Here is a 12,780-nt window from a genome sequence, read left to right as displayed (position 1 = left end):
TTACACAAAAACTCTGAGCGATCAAGCCTCGTCTCTGGCCCCAGATTGAATTCTTCTCCTCCGGAGGCCAAGAATCCCGGCATCTTTCCGTGATTCAACAACAACCTTTCAAACATAACAAAAACTGTTACAAAATTAATGTTTTCAGTAAGTCCCCTAAGATGAACATTCAAGTTGCAAACTTTCAAAGATGTGAGCCCGCATTCCATCAATGTCAGGTGTGAATAAAATTGTAGCTTCCTCTCCATCTCCTATTGCTGATGACCCTTCAGCTTCTCCCTCCTCCTGTCCCTCTTCCAATCAGTAACTCTTCTTGCCTGTTCACTCAATGCCAGCTCCTGTATACCAGCTGATGAACTGTACTACTGTACTTTTCAGGGTACTGTACTCTAAGATTTTTTAATGTTTTATTTTTTTGTTTTTTTTTATGTATTATTTGTGTGAAAAGTATTATAAACCTATTACAATATAGCCAATTGTGATAGCTGGGTGCCTAGGCTAATTTTGTTGAACTTACGAATAAATTGGACTTACAAATGCTCTCTAGGGATGGAGCTTGTTTGCATGTAGGGTACTTACTATACTCTTTTATTGAGAGTTCAGTATCTGTTTTAAATAACTTATGCCATGTAATCTTATGACCAGCCATGAGGTAAGTATTATTATTCCCTTTCCATAAATGAAAAGCCTGAGACTTGGAAATGCCAAGGAAATTGTCCAAGGTATTAAATTTATAAATAGTACAGCTTACCTTAATGACCATAACACATGCTGTAAACACATATTAAAATACTGTAACAACAAATACATGAAGATAGGGTGTCCCTGACTCCTTCTAGGGGCTTTTAAGATGTATATATGAAGTACAAGCAGTCCAAATACCACTGCAAGATACTCAGAAATAAATTAGATAAAATATGAAAATAAAGGAGATCAAAACACAGTAACCTTGAATTTCAATGTCTAATAAAATTGGACCATTAAAAGCATATTATGTAAAGAGAGCCATTTTGTTACATCATGCTAAACACTGAGATAAATTATTTTGGGTAAACTTTATCAAAGGAATGGGTACAAAGAGAATAACAAAGGGTTATATTATTTACCATGCATATCAGAAATGTGGAGGATTTCTTGACTCTAATTTCATCATATAGAGGAATTCTGATACAGAAAAGTCATTGGAACAGAAAGTGTTTGTTTATGACCAAACTGATGAATAGGACATGGAGAAAGAATATTATAATGATCTGAGGAGAAAAGAGTAGAAGTAGTTGAGCAGAATAGAGAAAAAGAATCTACTGAGATCACTTTTCATTACCTTAACAAGTGGGTATGGCAACAAACAAACCAAAAAAAAAAGAATGTAAAATCAACCATTTCTAAATCATGCTGATTGAATATTAACCTGTTATTTGGAATTCTGCTGAGTCTTAAGGATCTAGGGATGAAATTAGCAGGATTTTCTATTCTTGAATCGTCAGTAGCACATTTGACATATTATCCTTGAAGAAAAGTTTTTGTTTCTTTATGTACTTAAACAAATACATTGAATTTAAATACACATTTATGTATTTAAATGTGGCCATAATAATTGTTCTCTAGGACTATTTACCTCTAGTAAGATTAGAAGTATATGCCAGAAAATTTGGAAAACTCAGCAGTGGCCACAGGACTGGAAAAGGTCAGTTTTCATTCCAATCCCAAAGAAAGGCAATGCCAAAGAATGCTCAAACTACCGCACAATTACACTCATCTTACATGCTAGTAAAGTAATGCTCAAAATTCTCCAAGCCAGACTTCAGCAATACATGAACCGTGAACTTCCAGATGTTCAAGCTGGTTTTAGAAAAGGCAGAGGAACCAGAGATCAAATTGCCAACATCTGCTGGATCATCAAAAAAGCAAGAGAGTTCCAGAAAAACATCTATTTCTGCTTTATTGACTGTGCCAAAGCCTTTGACTGTGTGGACCACAATAAACTGTGGAAAATTCTGAAAGAGATGGGAATACCAGACCACCTGACCTGCCTCTTGAGAAGCTATATGCAGATCAAGAAGCAACAGTTAGAACTGGACATGGAACAACAGATTGGTTCCAAATAGGAAAAGGAGTACATCAAGGCTGTATATTGTCACCCTGCTTATTTAACTTCTATGCAGAGTACATCATGAGAAATGCTGGGCTGGAGGAAGCATAAGCTGGAATCAAGATTGCTGGGAGGAATATCAATAACTTCAGATATGCAGATGACACCACCCTTATGGCAGAAAGCCTCTTGATGAAAGTGAAAGAGGAGAGTGAAAAAGTTGGCTTAAAGCTCAACATTCAGAAAACTAAGATCATGGCATCTGGTCCCATCACTTAATGGCAAATAGATGGGGAATCAGTGGCTGACTTTATTTTTCTGGGCTCCAAAATCACTGCAGATGGTGATTGTAGCCATGAAATTAAAAGATGCTTACTCCTTAGAAGGAAAGTTATGACCAATCTAGACAGCACATTAAAAAGCAAAGATATTACTTTGTCAACAAAGGTCCATCTAGTCAAGGCTATGGTTTTTCCAGTGGTCATGTATGGATGTGAGATTTGGACTATAAAGAAAGCTGAGCACTGAAGAATTGATGCTTTTGAACTGTGGTGGTGGAGAAGACTCTTGAGAGTCCCTTGGACTGCAAGGAGATCCAACCAGTCCATCCTAAAGGAGATCAGTCCTGGGTGTTCATTGGAAGGATTGATGTTGAAGCTGAAACTCCAATACTTTGGCCACCTGATGTGAAGAGCTGACTCATTGGAAAAGACCCTGATGCTTAGAAAGATTGAGGGCAGGAGGAGAAGAGGATAACAGAGGATAAGATGGTTGGATGGCATCACCGTCTCAATGGACATGGGTTTGGGTGGACTCCGAGAGTTGGTGATGGACAGGGAGGCCTGGCGTGCTGCGGTTCATGGAGTTGCAAAGAGTCAGACACGAGTGAATAACTGAACTGACCTGAAGATTAGAGCATTAGGATACTTTTAAATTCCATTTACAGATTTACAAGCATATATCCCCTCAATGAATTCATTCCAAACCAGCTCTAAAACTCAAAGATGTAATCAAAATTACATATTTAAATTAACATCTTGAACTTCAGATACATGATTTATGTTGAATATGCTTCCTGATTACTTGAATCCTTTCTCTCTTCATTTGTTAACTAGAACAAGCTACTTCAGCAGGGTCTTTGAAAAGAGTGAGTGACATAAACATGTGAAGAAAACCTAGTGCTCAAATGCTACTTGACTCTTGTCTATTCTGTATGCCTCTTACATTCTACTGTGCAGGCTCCTAAGCTATGCATTCTTTATCCCTCACACTGAGAAACTTCTGAATAATATGGGGTTTTGTATATGTCCATCATTATTTTATGTGGACTTGTATAATTTTTTACAGTTTCTGTCAGTCTTTCATTTTTTTCCCCTTTCTTATTTTTCTGTGTGCTTTTTCACCCTCCCCTTTCTGTTTAATTCAGTTCAGTTGCTCAGTCGTGTCCAACTCTTTGCAACCGCATGAATCACAGCACGCCAGGCCTCCCTGTCCATCACCAACTCCCGGAGTTCACTCAGACTCATGTCCAACGAGTCAGTGATGCCATCCAGCCATCTCATCCTCTGTCGTCCCCTTCTCCTCCTGCCCCCAATCCCTCCCAGCATCAGGGTCTTTTCCAATGAGTCAGCTCTCTGCATCAGGTGGCCAAAGTACTGGAGTTTCAGCTTTAGCATCATTCCTCCCAAAGAACACCCAGGGCTTATCTCCTTCAGAATGGACTGGTTGGCTCTCCTTGCAGTCCAGGAGACTCTCAAGAGTCTTCTCCAACACCACAGTTCAAGAGCATCAATTCTTTGGCGCTCAGCTTTCTTCACAGTCCAACTCTCACATCCATAAATGACCACTGGAAAAACCATAGCCTTGACTAGACAGACCTTTGTTGGCAAAGTAATGTCTCTGCCTCTGTTTAATTAGCCTCTTCTAATTTTCTAAAAGCATAAGAAACAAGTTACATACTTGTCAGAGCTGCTTTTGAAATAATGAGCACATATATTTTGAAAGGGGCTTCCCAGGTGGTTTTAGTGGTAAAGAACCCACCTGCCAATGCAGGAGACATAAGAGACACAGGTTCAGGCCCTGGTCAGGAGAGCCCCTGGAAGAGAGCATGGCAACCCACTCCAGTGTTCTTGCCTGGAGAATCCCAGAGGAGCCTGGTGGGCTACAGTCCATAGGGTTGCAAAGAGTTGGACACAACTGAAGCAACTTAACACACACATACAAGTACTTGGAAAGAAGGCTTGAGTGCATCTGTGGATTTCAGTGGCTGGGTGGAAGGGTACCTATTCTTGCCCCTAATAACCATTTTAGCTCATCTTTATTGAACCTCCCCCTTGGGTCATAACTGTGCTCAACACAGATTACTTTTATTATTTTTCTTTTTCTTTGTACATTTCTGGAGGGCAGGAACTATCTTGTAAACCTCTATCTTCTCTGCACCACGCAGTTTTTCTTTTTTCCATAAACAATCTTCAAATACACAAATGAATGAAAGCTTGAATTCTAAAATCAGAAGCCTCTCCTGCTACTGGTTGGGCATCTTTTGCAAAATTGTATCATTGATTATCTCTACTGTGAATCCTCCTGCCAATGAAGGAGCTGCAGGAGACATGGGTTTGATCCCTGGTTGGAAAGATTCCCAGGAGAAGGAAATGGCAACCCACTCCAATATTCTTGCCTAGGAAATCCCATGGACGGAGGAGCCTGGCAGGCTACAGTCCATGGGTTGCTGAGTTGGACATGACTGAGTGACTGAGCAACAGAGCATGAACAGGTTGACCCACACAAAGTTGTGCTTGTATCAACTCAGTAATAAAAAATAAAATGCTGTGTGAAAGCTATTTACATAGCATATCAATTCCTTTGCTTATTTGCTTCTTGCAGATACTCTGTGCTATCAGTGTAAAGGTGGAAACCCACTAACTCACTGAAATGAATTTCATTGTGAAACCAATGATCAGCAACATTAACAGAAATTAAATCAGAAGCTATGAAGAAAAATGACACACTAATTCTGCAATCTAAAAAAAAAAAAAAAAAGTAGGCTGGAATAATCCTGGCAACTACATGCTTCAGCTTCATTTCAGAAATAAATGCAAGGTTGGACTAATGGTAGAGAGAAGCTTAGATGAAGATGAATGTAAAGAAGTGATTTTCTTCAAAAAGAAGCCCCTTCTAACTTTATGATAAGGTCTTTATGATGGAAAATGTACCCCTAAAATGTTTGAAATTTTCTTTCACTGTACTTTGAATGTGATGAATAGTGTAACCTGAAATCTCTGAGGTGGAGGTAACAAGAATCAGAGATTGTCTGATGGCATATAATCCAACTGAATGCACATGTATCAGACCCCTGCTATGCATGTATATGTACAGGACTTCTACCACATTCTTAGAGGTATTTCAAACTCTATAGCTGATAATACCTACAGATGAAACTGATACAAATAAAAGTTTCCTAGGCATTATGTGTAAAGTGTAATGTAAATTGTAAGTTGCCCGAGTAAGCTGTCAAAAGATAATATAGAAAATAAGTACCCTGACTTGTCAAAAATAAGTATCACTTTGAGTTATTAGGGAAATTTTCAGGAAAGAATTCAGAAATTGGTATTTTAAAACTGAAAGGGAAGTTAGAAATCAACCAGATAAAAGCTTTTACATTTTTTCTACTATGTGAAATTTGTCTTTAAACTCATAATTAGAAACTTAACATATAACTGTTACAAATGGATGAAGTTAGGGTAAACAGTATGATTCTCAGTTCAGTCGTTCAGTCATGTCCAACTCTTTGCAACCCCATGAACCACAGCATGCCAGGCCTCCCTGCTGCTGCTGCTGCTGCTGCTAAGTCGCTTCAGTCGTGTCAGACTCTGTGCGACCCCAGAGATGGCAGCCCACCAGGCTCCCCCATCCCTGGGATTCTCCAGGCAAGAATACTGGAGTGGGTTGCCATTTCCTTCTCCAATGCATGAAAGTGAAAAGTGAAAGTGAAGTCGCTCAGTCGTGTCTGATTCCTAGCTACCCCATGGACTGCAGCCTACCAGGCTCCTCTGTCCATGGGATTTTCCAGGCAAGAGTACTGGAGTGGGTTGCCATTGCCTTCTCCAGCCAGGCCCCCCTATCCATCACCAACTCCTGGAGTTTACTCAAACTCTTCTCCATTGAGTTGGTGATGCCATCCAGCCATCTCATCCTCTGTTGTCCCCTTCTCCTCCTGCCCTCAATCTTTCCCAGCATCAGGGTCTTTTCCAATTAGTCAGCTCTTCGCATCAGGTGGCCAAAGTATTGGAGTTTCAGCTTCAACATCAGTCCTTCCAATGAACACTCAAGACTGATCTCCTTGCAGTCCAAGGTACTCTCAAGAGTCTTCTCCAACACCACGGTTCAAAAGCATCAATTCTTCAGTGCTCAGCTTTCTTTATAGTCCAAATCTCACATCCGTACATGACCACTGGAAAACCATAGCCTTGACTGGATGGACCTTTGTTGACAAAGTAATGTCTCTGCTTTTTAATGTGCTGTCTAGGTTGGTCATAACTTTCCTTCTAAGGAGTAAGCATCTTTTAATTTCATGGCTACAATCACCATCTGCAGTGATTTTGGAGCCCAGAAAAATAAAGTCAGCCACTGTTTCCAGTTTCTCCATCTATTTCCCATGAAGTGATGGGACCAGATGACATGATCTTCGTTTTCTGTATGTTGAGCTTTAAGCCAACTTTTTCACTCTCCTCTTTCACTTTCATCAAGAGGCTCTTTAATTACGATTCTCAGTGCCCCACAATTATACACTTCACCTATCCCTCATAGCATTCTTAGTACAACTTTCTGCAGCCCCAGACTTTTCCTCAGTCTAATTTTAAGACCTCTGAATGAAACTGGAGCCTATTATACAGAGTGAAGCCAGAAAGAAAAACACCAATACAGTATACTAACGCATATATATGGAATTTAGAAAGATGGTAACAATAACCCTGTGTACGAGACAGCAAAAGAGACACTGATGTATAGAACAGTCTTATGGACTCTGTGAGAGAGGGAGAGGGTGGGAAGATTTGGGAGAATGGCATTGAAACATGTAAAATATCATGTATGAAATGAGTTGCCAGTCCAGGTTCGATGCACGATACTGGATGCTTGGGGCTGGTGCACTGGGACGACCCAGAGGGATGGAATGGGGAGGGAGGAGGGAGGAGGGTTCAGGATGGGGAACACATGTATACCTGTGGTGGATTCATTTTGATATTTGGCAAAACTAATACGATTATGTAAAGTTTAAAAATAAAATAAAATTTAAAAAAAATAAATAAAGTATACAATTCAATGGCTTTAAAAAAAAAAAAAAAGACCTCTGAAAATAAAGCTGGAAATGCTTCAGTTAATACTAATATTTAATAAGGCCCAAAAAGCTGTACAAGTGTAGTAGTATGTCTCCATTACGAAAAAGCCTGGAAAATTGCTGGAATTAATTCAAATGTTCAACAGTTCCATCAACAATGCAAGATTTTTGTTTTACTTTTGCAATTGTTAATATATTGGGAACTTTTTATTGCCTAACTATCAAAATATGCCTGCTGCATCTCTGGGTATAGCAGCTGTCTTGAGGACAAGAAAAGGGGAAAATAGTAATGTCAAGTCCAAGTGTCTTTTTCTCTCTGCCACAATAAAAAAGCAAAAAATATATCCAGAACAAATAGTAGGTGCTTTCTTATATCTTATTAGCATTAACTTTGCCACATGACCATCCTTAACACTAAGGCATCTGGGAAAGTAAGTTGTCTCCGCTAGTACTGTGTATGTTATATCTCTGGACAAAAGTGGGACTCTATTTGCCAGGAAGCAGTGATGTTGGTTCATCAGTTGAGAGTGTCTGCTCCTCTACACCTAACCACAAATCTTTCTGTAACTGGGAACACCTATGTTCTTTGACTTGGTTAACATCACCAGCAAATTGATTGTGGGGTTTGTATCCACATTTTCAAATTGGACCTTGACAAATGAACCAAATTTTGAAAAATAGAGAGACAGGGAGAAAACATTTCAAGTGGAAGATTAGTGGTTCAAATGAATGGAACTGTACTTTGTGTTCTTGATCCCTTCATATCTAATGACTTACTTTCATTTTCAGGCCTCATTCAAAAATTCATCTTTTCTGAAGTCCATTCATATCTGAGTATGTCTTCAATATTTTCCAGTTTTAAATATCTTAGTGTATGAAAACCCTCTCTCTTCATTCATAAGTATTTAACTTAGCTAAGTTTTCCCCCTTTGGATGGTGATTGTATGAATGTATTTGCCAGAATTACTAAGATTAACTAAATTAGAGAATTTCTTAACAGTCTTTGACTTTCTAAACTCAAATTCCAGCTCCGTATTTTTCCAGGTATATAAACCTGAGTTAAGTTATCTAACACTTTTGTGACTCAGCTTCATCATCAAAAAGATGAGGGTAATAATAGTGCCTTCCTTATAGAGTTAATGAGAGTTATCTCTCATTAACTGTAAGTCTGTCCTTGGATGAATAACAAAGACAGGCACACCCTGTGCACTCACCAAATAGTGGCTATTATTATTGGGTGGTGAGCTTCCAATGTGCTGGAATGTGCTCTTCTAAGGCTTTTTGACAGAAAATATCACTGTTGACATAATACTTTCTAAGGGGAAACTCTGAACATAAGGAAATTTACCTTTAATACAATTATGTCTAATTCTCATGCCGCTTTTCATCTCAGAGAGCTAGTTTCTTTTTCCTGCTTCATTCTCCCTTAGTTGAAAAAATCCATATGATGAACAAGATAACTTCACTGTCTTATTATAGATCACCAGATGTACAAGCTGGATTTAGAAAAGGCAAAGGAACCAGAGATCAAATTGCCAACATCTGTTGGATCATAGAAAAAGCAAAAGAATTCCAGAAAAACATCTACTTCTGCTTCATTGACTATGCTAAAGCCTTTGAATGTGTGGGTCACAACAAACTCTGGAAAACTCTTAGAAGTGATGGGAATACCAGACCACTTACCTTCCTCCTGAGAGAACTGTACTCAGGTCAAGAAGCAACAGTTAGAACCAGACATGGAACAACAGACTGGTTCCAAATTGGGAAAGGAGTACGTCAAGGTTGTATATTGTCAACCAGTTTATTTAACTTACATGCAGAGTACATCATTCAAAATGCCAGGCTGGATGAAGCACAAACTGGAATCAAGATTGGTAAGAGATATATCAATAACCTCAGATATGTAGATGACACCATCCATATGGCAGACTAAGCACATATATAATAAAAATATATTTTGAATTGAACTAAACTGCATGAATACAGTTTACCAGCTGAGAAAAACAGTAACAATTTTAAGGGCAAGAGACTATTTCGGAAATTCAATTTAATGTGTTAAATTCTGGAGAAATTAAGATGAATGAAGCAAAGACCTATTGTTTATTGTTGTTTCATTTTGCTTTTGTCTTAGATTTTTATTTTGAAACCACTCTTTTTGATGTATAGTTAATTAACAGTGTATTAATTTCAGGTGTGCAGCAAGGTTATTCAGATTCTTTTTCAGATTTTTATTGTAGGTTATTATAAGATACTGAATACATATTCCTGTCTACACAATAGGTCCTGTTTATTTATCTCTTTTTTATATAGTACTATGTATATGTTAATTCCCAAATCCTAGTTTATTTCTCCCCCCTCCCCTTTTTGCTTTGGTAGCTGTATGTTTGTTTTCTATGTGTGTGAGTCTATTTCTGTTTTGTAAATAAGTTTGTTTGTGTCATTATTTTAGTTTCCATATACATGTAATATCATATGATATTTGCCTTTGTCTGACTTGCTTCACTTAATCTCTAGGTCCATCTATGTTGCTGCAAAACAATTATTTCATTCTTTATGACTGAAAAATATTCCATCTTACATCCTTTTGAACCATGTTTTTCTCCAGATATATGTCCAGGAGTCAAACTGCTGGATCATATGGAGGCTCTATTTTTAATTTTTTAAAGGAAGAAATCTCCATATTCTTTTTCCATAATGGCTAGATCAATTCACATTCCCACCAACCCAGTGCAGGAGGGTTCCCTTTTCTACACAAGTTCTCTAGTATTTATTATGTATAGAGTTTTTAATGGTGACCATTAAAAAATGGTGTGAGGTGACACTATTTTAGTTTTGATGTGCATTTTTCTAGTAATTCACAATATTGTGCATCTTTTCATGTGCCTGATGCCCATCTGTACATCTTCTTTTGGAGAAATGTCTACTTAGGTGTTCTGCCTATTTTTTGGTTGGGTTGTTTGTTTTTCAATATTAAGTTGTATGAACTGTTTGTTATTTTGGAAATTAGTTCCTTGCCAGTAGCATCATTTGCAATATCCACAAATCAATCAATGTGATACACCACATTTACAAATTGAAGGGTACAAACCATGTGATCATCTCAATAGATACTGAAAAAGCTTTCAATAAAATTCAACACATACTTATGATAAAAAAAAACTTTTTAGAAAGTGGGCATAGAGGGAATATACATCAACATAATAAAAAGGTCATGTATGACAAACCCACAGCTAATATCATGCTCAATGGTGAAAATTTAAATGCATTTCTTCTAAGATCAGGAACAACATAAGAATGTCCACTCTTGTTACTTTTACTCAGTGTAGTTCTGAAAGTCCTAGTCACAGCAATCAGAGAAAAAATAGAAATAAAAGGAATACAAATTGGAAAAGGAGGACATATTCTTAACAGATTCATTATCAAACTATGACAAACAGAATGATAATATAGTGCAATAACATTGGAAGCTTGTAAGTATATCATCAGAGAAGTAGTCAAAGATAGTCACTCTGGTTGCAAATAAAGGCAACTTGAATATAAATAGCTTATGTGCAGAGCTCATTTATTAACTCATGGAACCAAATGACAACCTAACAGGGCCAGCTGGTTTTATAGGATGCTCCCATGCAGAGACCCAAATCTTTTCAGAATTCTCTTTCTTTGTATCTGTATCTTTAGTATATCCCCTGTTTTTGGTTTTTTTAATATGTCAATAAACATGGCTATTAGTTGGTTTAGTGCACATAGTCTAGGTTTATATTAATACATGGAAAGAATGACACTTTCTTTAAAAGTTTTATTTATATTTAATTGGCCATCTTTCATTAGGTGTAACTTAATAGTAGTTGTGAATCAACAATACTCGTGCAAATAACATGTTTGATCCCTGAGTCAGAAAGATCTCCTGGAGAAGGAAATGGCAGCTCATTCCAGTATTCTTGCCTGGAAAATTCCAAGGACAGAGGAGCCTGGCTGTCTACAATCCATGGGCTGGCAAAGAGTTGGACACAACTAAGCAACTGAGAACACACAGTGATAAAATTAAACATGCATATTAGAATCCATGAAGCTGGATTTAGAAAAGGCAGAGGAACCAGAGATCAAATTGCCAACATCTGCTGGATCATCAAAAAAGCAAGAGAGTTCCAGAAAAACATCTATTTCTGCTTTATTGACTATGCCAAAGCCTTTGACTGTGTGGATCACAATAAACTGTGGAAAATTCTGAAAGAGATGGGAATACCAGACCACCTCACCTGCCTCTTGAGAAACCTATATGCAGGTCAGGAAGCAACAGTTAGAACTGGACATGGAACTACAGACTGGTTCCAAACAGGAAAAGGAGTACGTCAAGGCTGTACACTGTCACCCTGCTTATTTAACTTCTATGCAGAGTACATCATGAGAAACGTGGGGCTGGAAGAGCACAAGCTGGAATCAAGATTGCCCGGAAAAATATCAATAACCTCAGATATGCAGATGACACCACCCTTGTGGCAGAAAGCCTCTTGATGAAAGTGAAAGAGGAGAGTGAAAAAGTTGGCTTAAATCTCAACATTCAGAAAACGAAAATCATGGCATCTGGTCCTATCATTTCATGGCAAATAGATGGGGAAACAGTGGAAACAGTGTCAGACTTTATTTTGGGGGGCTCCAAAATCACTGCAGATGGTGATTGCAGCCATGAAATTAAAAGAAGCTTACTCCTTGGAAGGAAAGTTATGACCAACCTAGGTAGCGTATTCAAAAGCAGAGACATTACTTTACCAACAAAGGTCCGTCTAGTCAAGGCTATGGTTTTTCCAGTAGTCATGTATGGATGTGAGAGTTGAACTGTGAAGAAGGCTGAGCACCAAAGAATTGATGCTTTTGAACTGTGGTGTTGGAGAAGACTCTTGAGAGTCCCTTGGACTGCAAGGAGATCCAAGCAGTCCATTCTAAAGGAGATCAGTCCTGGGTGTTCTTTGGAAGGACTGACTGATGCTAAAGCGGAAACTCCAATACTTTGGCCACCTCATGCGAAGAGTTGACTCATTGGAAAAGACTCTGATGCTGGGAGGGATTGGGGGCAGGAGGAGAAGGGGACGACAGAGGATGAGATGGCTGGATGGCATCACCGACTTGATGGACATGAGTTTGAGCGAACTCTGGGAGTTGGTGGTGGACAGGGAGGCCTGGCGTGCTGCGATTCATGGGGTCACAAAGAGTTGGCCACGACTGAGTGACTGAACTGAACTGAACTGATTAGAATCCCTTAAATAAAACATTGGAGGATTTTACTCAACGAGAGAAAAAAAATCTCAAGATAGAAAGTCAAGTTAATATATCACGGTAAAATGTTTATGGGTAAGAAAAC

Source organism: Bubalus kerabau, chromosome 21 (assembly GCF_029407905.1).
Source record: "Bubalus kerabau isolate K-KA32 ecotype Philippines breed swamp buffalo chromosome 21, PCC_UOA_SB_1v2, whole genome shotgun sequence".
Lineage (NCBI taxonomy): Eukaryota > Metazoa > Chordata > Mammalia > Artiodactyla > Bovidae > Bubalus > Bubalus kerabau.
The sequence above is the reverse complement of the archived record's forward strand: the minus strand, read 5'-3'. Positions refer to the sequence as shown.